We start from the raw sequence: 7,685 nt of genomic DNA on the forward strand, positions 1-7,685 counted from the left end.
TGTGTGTGTGTGTGTGCACCTCCTCACTGCGCTTGCTACCCATGCCCTTGGGAGAGTAAGTTCACCTCGTGGAGGGTCAGGTGGAAAAGGAATCACACACCTGGTCTTGCAACATAGGTTTGAACTACATGGGTCCACTTGCGTGGTTTTTAAAAGATAAGTACGACACTGTGAATGTCTTTTCTCTTCCTCGTTTATTTCTTTAATTTTTTAAAAAGTAATCTCTACGCCCTGCGTGGGGCTCGAACTCACGACCCCGAAACCAAGAGCAGCGTCCTCTACCGACTGAGCCAGTCAGGCACCCCCTTTATGATTTTCTGCATAACATTTTGCTTTCTCTAGTTTACTTTACTGTAAGAATACAGTATATAATACACAGAACGCACAAAGTATGTGTTCCTCGATTGTTTATGTTACCAGTCAGGCTTCCAGTCAACTGGAGGCTCTTGGTAGTTAGGTTTTCTGGGAGTCCAAAGTTGTATGCAGATTCCCAAGTGTGCGGGGTGAGGGTGCGGTTGGCTTGCCTACCCCTCAAATTGTTCAGGGTCCACTGCACTACAAACACACAGAATTGTCAAAAGTGTCACCCCCAAAAAAGCCAGTCCTTCTTCTCCCCCACCCAGTGTATGCGTGAAGTAACGAAAAGCCAGTGGACCCTATTCTAGACACTTTGAACAACAACAACAAAAAGTAGATCACCAGCACATCTTCCTTTTAAGGGCATAAGACAGCATTTTACAGGTGGAAAGTTCCTCATGCTCCACTATGGATGTCACTCCCTCCCACTCAGTGTTTCCCGAGAGACAACGGGCTCCGATCTTCTCTCAATATCATGCCGCTCGTGGCCCTGTTCCCTACAGGAAAACTCCATGGGACCTCAACCCCCACACCCGGCCCACGCTAGACTCCAGGACGGAGACAGCAGCCCAGCTAGCCCATGCTTCCTACTTCTCCCTCACCCCCTCACAAGGCAGCATCCAGAAGTTTTCAGAGCCCCCGAGAAGTGTGGTTCTTCTTGTACCCTCTGTTAATGACTACATGTGTGTGTGTCTCCAAAGTCACATGTTGAAGCCCGAACCCCCAATGGGATGGTATCAGGAGGTGGGGTCTTTGGGAGGCAATTAGGTTTGAGATATATATATATATATATATCGCCTTCTTTAAAAATTTTTTAATGTCTACTTATTTTTGAGAGAGAGAAACAGAGCATGAGCAGGGGAGGGGCAAAGAGAGATGGGGACACAGATTCTGAAGTAGGTGCCAGGCTCTGAACTGTCAGCACAGAGCCTGACGTGGGGCTCAAACTCATGAGCCATGAGATCACGACCTGAGCTGAAGTCAGATGCTCAACCTACTGAGCCACTGAGGCGCCCCTATATACCACATCTTCTTAATCCATTCATCAGTCGATGGACATTTGGACTCTTTCCATAATTTGGCTATTGTTGATGGCACTGCTATAAACATTGGGGTCAATGTACCCCTTCGAATCAGCATTTTTGTATCCTTTGCATAAATACTTAGTAGTGCAATTTCTGGGTCTTAGGGTAGTTCTATTTTTAACTTTTTTAAAAATTTTATTAACGTTTATTTATTTTTGAGACAGAGAGAGACAGAGCATGAACAGGGGAGGGCAGAGAGAGAGGGAGACACAGAATCTGAAACAGGCTCCAGGCTCTGAGCTGTCAGCACAAAGCCTGACACGGGGCTCGAGCTCACGGACCATGAGATCATGACCTGAGCCGAAGTCGGACGCTTAACCGATCAAGCCACCCAGGCGCCCCTCTATTTTTAACTTTTTGAGGAACCTCCATACTGTTTTCCAGAGCGGCTACACCAGTTTGCATTCCCACCAACAGTGCCAAAGCATTCCCCTTTTTCTGCATCCTCGCCAACATGAGTTGTTAATCTTAGCCATTCTGACTGGAATAAGGTGGTATCTCATTGTGGTTTTGATTTGTATTTCCCTGATGATGAGTGATGTTGAGCATTTTTTCATGTGTCTGTTAGCCATCTGAATGTGTTCTTTGGAAAAGTGTCTATTCGTGTCTTCTGCCCATGTCTTCACTGGATTATTTGTTTTTTGGGTGTTGAGTTTGGTAAGTTCTTTATAGATTTCGGATACTAACCTTTTATCTGATATGTTATTTGCAAATATCTTCTCCCATTCTGCTGGTTGCCTTTCATTTTTGTTGATTGTTTCCTTTGCTGTGCAGAAGTTTTTTATCCTGATGAAGTCCCAATAGTTTATATTTGCTTTTGTTTTCCTTGCCTCCAGAGATATGTCTAGTAAGACATTGCTGTGGCCGAGGTCAAAGAGGTTGCTGCCTGTTTTCTCCTCTAGGATTTTTATAGTTTCCTGTCTTACATTTAGGTCTTTCATCCATTTTGAATTTATTTTTGTGTATGGTGTAAGAAAGTGGTCCAGGTTCATTCTTCTGCATGTCGTTGCCCAGTTGTCCCAATACCATTTGCTGAAGGGACTGTCTTTTTTATATTGGATTGTCTTTCCTGCTTTGTCAAAGATTAGTTGGCCATACATTTATGCATCCATTTCTGGGTTCTCTCTTCTGTTCCATTGATCTATGTGTCTGTTTTTGTGCCAGGACCATACTGTCTTGATGATTATAGGTTTGTAATGCAGCTTAACATCTGGAATTGTGACATCTCTTGCTTTGGTTTTAGGAATTATTATCCTTATATGAAGAGAAAGAAACCAAGGCTCGCTCTCTCCATCATACAGCAAGATGGCGGCCACCTACAAGCCAGGAAGTGGGCCTTCTCACCAAGAACCGAATCTGCCAGCATTTTGATTTTAGACTTCCAGCCTCCAGAATCATGACCAAAAAAATCAATGTCTGTTGTTTAAGCCACCACGTCTGTGATATTTTGTGATAGCAGCCTGAGCTAAGACACTCTCATTGCTTTTTTCTCAAACAATCTTTATGGGGAATATCTGATGAATGTAATTCTGCACCATGTCACCTGAGGATCAAGGTGCAGTAATGTAAGTAGGATGCCAGTTGTTTAAGTAAATAATAAGTCCTACACAAGGAGGATTCTGGATCACGCACATATTTAGTACTTGCCAAAAAATCGAAAGAGTTGGCTAACCATAGCAGCCAAGAGAACGATCTGTTTCCTTGTAGAAATCTACCTCTCTTGGGACCTCTCCTGGGTTATGTGGATCCTTGCTTGGTGCCAGTTTTGTAAGACGCAGAATGGGAAGATTTGCCTTCTTATTTCCAGGCTCTGAGCTGCTGGTCACTCCCATTCTCTGCTAATGGTCTGGCTTGGTTTTCACTTTGAGCCCTCAAAGTTATTTCAATGATACCAAATGATTTCTACAGGCCTTGTTGCTTCTAACATAGTCTGCAAAATACCAGGTGCTACAGACCGCATGTTTGTGTCCTCCCCAAGTTCATACATTGAATCCTAATCCCCAGTGATGGTATTAGGAGGTGGAGCCTTTGGGATGTGGCTAGGCCTTGAAAGTTGGAGGCCCCATGAATGGGATCGGTGGTCTTACAAGAGACCCCGGAGAACGTTCTTGCCTCTTCTGACATGGTGAAAGATTAATACGTGAGGCAGTGCAGTCAGCTGGAACCTGCATGGTCCTGTAGTTGCATTCAAGTAAATAACAGACTGGCAAGTAAGAAAAGAAGAAGAAGAAAAGAAATGCAGGGAGAATGGCTAGCTGGCTGGTGGGCTGCATTAATAGGTGCACAGACCATCATGGGCCCTTCTTGGGGTTTCTTCTCAAAAATTCACCCAGGCCCTGGATCAATACATTTGTTCACGTCTATTTCGTCTGTTCACCATGTCTGTGAACCTCAGAGATGAGTGCTATCTCCTGCGGTCTGGTCTACTCACTTCCTGCCACAGACTGGATGGAGAGAAAGCCCCGGGTCCACCTTGTCTCTCTCCAATGAGATCTTAATCTCCTGCTGGGTTGAGCCATTGCCTGCATGTCTGGAACAAAGTTCCTTCCACTGAGAATTCCGTCTCGCCACTTCCCAATCACTGCACACCCTCCTGCCCGTGTGAAGGGCATGTTCCTTAGAGTTGTGCGCATCCTTGGTTCATGCCATGACCACTGCCTCTTCCTAGTTATGTTACCTGCCTGTAGCAAATTCTTCAATATGTCTAGTCCTTTTTCCCTGCCCCTTTTCCTTCTGCTAGGCTGAAATACTACCTGGTTGGCCACAGGCTCCTAGAAGCGACAGGGCCCTTTGAGAAGCCTTGGGATTCCACAGCTGTGTGCATACGTATGACCTTGAATCTAAGCCTGATTCCATTTGAGCCAGCGATCTGGAGTAGGAATGACTCTCTAGCTTTGGAAATCCTCACCTCTGAAATGGAGCTGACCCCCACAGACCTAGGTGCCCAAGCCAACCCTGGAAACAAACCCTCCAAAGCTTGGACTCTAATTCAGTGAGCACTCCAGCCCTGAGCGTGTTTATCTTCCCGCCAGAATGTTCCTCTTCTCGCCAAGGGCTGATCCCACAGCACTGGGCAGGGCCTCGCCCTAGGACTGAGGATTTCTGTCCTAATGCCATACCATATTTTATTTAGGATTTTTACTTTAACAGTCCTAAGCAAAAATGGCCATAGCTTTCTTTGGGGTGTATTTGTTAGGTATTGCTACTGTGCTGGCTCATCCTGGTCTATTTAAATTTTATAACTTGTCTAAGGCCCATTTTAAGAAACCATATTGTCCTACAAATTAACTCCTTGATCCAGATTTTCTAACTTATTTGATAAAACCAAACAAAGTCTTCTCTTAATATAACTTTACTTTCCTGTGTCTGGAGCTAATTGCTTTTATTCCATATTTTGTACATTTGTACTTTCTTCTTTTTTTCTTGTTTAGCTAATGGCTTACCTATTTACTTTCAAACAATCAGCTCCTGGATTTAGTTTTTAATTCTGTATTTTTCTGTTTTATATCCCACGATTTTAGGCTCTTATCTTTATCCATTACATCCTTCTTCTCAAAGGTATATTTTGTTCTAATTCTATTTTTTTTCATGGGTGCTTAATTCATTTAGTGTATCCTAACTCTTTAATTAATATGATCATTTAAAATCATGAGTGTTCCTCTGCGTAATATTTAGCTAAATCCCATGGTTCTGATATGTCATTTTCACTTTCATACTTTTTTCAGGCATTTTCTATTTCATTTTTGTTTTCCTTTTTGAGCCGAATGTTATCTAAGCATTTAACATTTTCAAGTTAATAGGAATCTTTTCTTTTCTGTTTTGTCATTAATTTCTGGTTTTATAGAATTGTGATCATATAATGTCATCCATGTGGTTCTACTTACTGGGGTATTTTAAGATTTTGCCTGTGGCCTGACATATGGCCAATTGCGAGTGTTCTAAGGACACTTGAAAAGATGTAATCTCTGTTTCAGGATCAGGACACAGACTTTGATATATTAGATCTACCATATCATTTCTATTTTTAGATCTTCTCTGTCCTCTCTTACCTCTTGTGCCCTGAGTCTGGCAAGAACTGCATCAATTATTTCTAACTATTCATTCTTTTTATATCTCCTATAGTGTTTGCTATTCACAATGAGATTATGTTATTCAGCGTGCAGATACTCCTATTTTTTCTTCATTGTGACTTGTAACTCTTATCATTTTAGAATGTTCTTCTTAATCTCATTTAATGCTTTTTGCCCTGAAATCAGTAAGTTTGTGATCCCCAATATCTTTCTGTTCGCGTATTCCTGTTATATCTTTTCCATTCTTGTGTTTTCAAGCTTTCTGAATGACTATTTTATGCATTTTCTTATATGTAACATAAAGCTGTGTTACGGTTAGGGCTTGAATATGAAGTTGTGTTTCTTAGATAAGCACGTTGAGTACATTTAACTTTTATTCACATAAGATGTTCCGTCTCAGTTCCAGTATATTATTTTGTTGTGCTTTCTGTTTTGTAACTTTCCAGACAATTCAGTCTGTGATTTTGTTTCTAGTCGTGTGCATATGTTTTAATCAGTTGAAAGGTTTGCATGTTTGTTACTGTGATTGTAATTATAATGTTACTTGATGTCTTTAATCATCTATCTCTTTAGATTGTCTGTTGACTCCCTACGGTATTTCTTTCTTTTCTCCCTTTTCTTAATCACCAGATTTTAGTTGATTATATTTTTTTGTCACTATGTTCCTTTGTACGAAGATGCATATTTTCAATCTCTATAATTTATCAGCTCGAAATATTTTTCCCCATCATTATGGAGGTGGAAATCATTTTTACACCAAATCCCACTTTCCCTTTCCTCCCACCTTTTGTTATAGCCTTTTAAAATTGTGAGGCTTCCGAAAAACAAATAACCCAGTGAAGAAATGGGCAGAAAACATGAATAGACACTTCTCTAAAGAAGACATCCGGATGGCCAACAGGCACATGAAAAGATGTTCAACGTCGCTCCTTATCAGGGAAATACAAATCAAAACCACACTCAGATATCACCTCATGCCAGTCAGAGTGGTCAAAATGAACAAATCAGGAGACTATAGATGCTGGAGAGGATGTGGAGAAACGAGAACCCTCTTGCACTGTTGGTGGGAATGCAAATTGGTGCAGCCACTCTGGAAAGCAGTATGGAGGTTCCTCAGAAAATTAAAAATAGACCTACCCTATGACCCAGCAATAGCACTGCTAGGAATTTACCCAAGGGATACAGGAGTACTGATGCATAGGGGCACTTGTACCCCAATGTTTATAGCAGCACTCTCAACAATAGCCAAATTATGGAAAGAGCCGAAATGTCCATCAACTGATGAATGGATAAAGAAATTGTGGTTTATATACACAATGGAATACTACGTGGCAATGAGAAAGAATGAGATATGGCCTTTTGTAGCAACGTGGATGGAACTGGAGAGTGTGATGCTAAGTGAAATAAGCCATACAGAGAAAGACAGATACCATATGGTTTCACTCTTATGTGGATCCTGAGAAACTTAACAGAAACCCATGGGGGAGGGGAAGGAAAAAAAAAAAAAAAAGAGGTTAGAGTGGGAGAGAGCCAAAGCATAAGAGACTCTTCAAAACTGAGAACAAACTGAGGGTTGATGGGGGGTGGGAGGGAGGGGAGGTGGGTGATGGGTATTGAGGAGGGCACCTTTTGGGATAAGCACTGGGTGTTGTATGGAAACCAATTTGACAATAAATTTCATATTTTAAAAAAATGAATAAATAAATAAATAAGCATTATATGAAAAAATAATAATAATAAAATAAAATAAAATAAAATAAAATAAAATTGTGAGGCTTTGCAGCATTTACGTTCTCTTGCGTAACCCTAAACTCCTTTATTTATTGTCTCCTTAGTCGGACACTTAATTCAATGCATTCGTTTTGGAACAGCCTTCCCACTCACCTCGCCTGTGGTGACCTATTTTCAGCTTTGTGCTTGGACATGGATGGTTTTGAATGAATGACAACGAAGGGCTTGGAGGAATTCTGCTCCTCTGTCCTACTGGAACGCAGTTGACTCCCAAGAACAGATCTTTGCAGCCTCGGACCATTTCTGCTCCTCACCATCTGGGGGCACTGCCAGGCTCTCCCGAGAGTCTGAAATGTCTCAAAGTCGGGCTCCTGCGACTCCTCTCGGCGCTGGAGAAGGACGCCGGCGGAGGGGAGGTGCAGTGCGGTCCTCCCGCCGGAAG

At 42.0% G+C, this 7,685-nt stretch overlaps 1 long non-coding RNA gene across 1 annotated transcript in view; it reads right to left on the minus strand.

Moving 5' to 3' along the window:
• The window catches only part of LOC125919970 (uncharacterized), a 37,524-nt gene extending 29,851 nt beyond the window's left edge, over window positions 1-7,673 (minus strand). The window contains exon 1 of the long non-coding RNA XR_007456897.1: window positions 7,397-7,673. This is a non-coding gene — a long non-coding RNA (uncharacterized LOC125919970). The remainder of the gene's footprint in view (window positions 1-7,396) is intronic.
• Between the last annotated feature and the right edge of the window lie 12 nt (window positions 7,674-7,685).

The sequence above is a fragment of the Panthera uncia genome, chromosome B4, assembly GCF_023721935.1.
Source record: "Panthera uncia isolate 11264 chromosome B4, Puncia_PCG_1.0, whole genome shotgun sequence".
NCBI classification, from domain to species: Eukaryota; Metazoa; Chordata; class Mammalia; order Carnivora; family Felidae; genus Panthera; species Panthera uncia.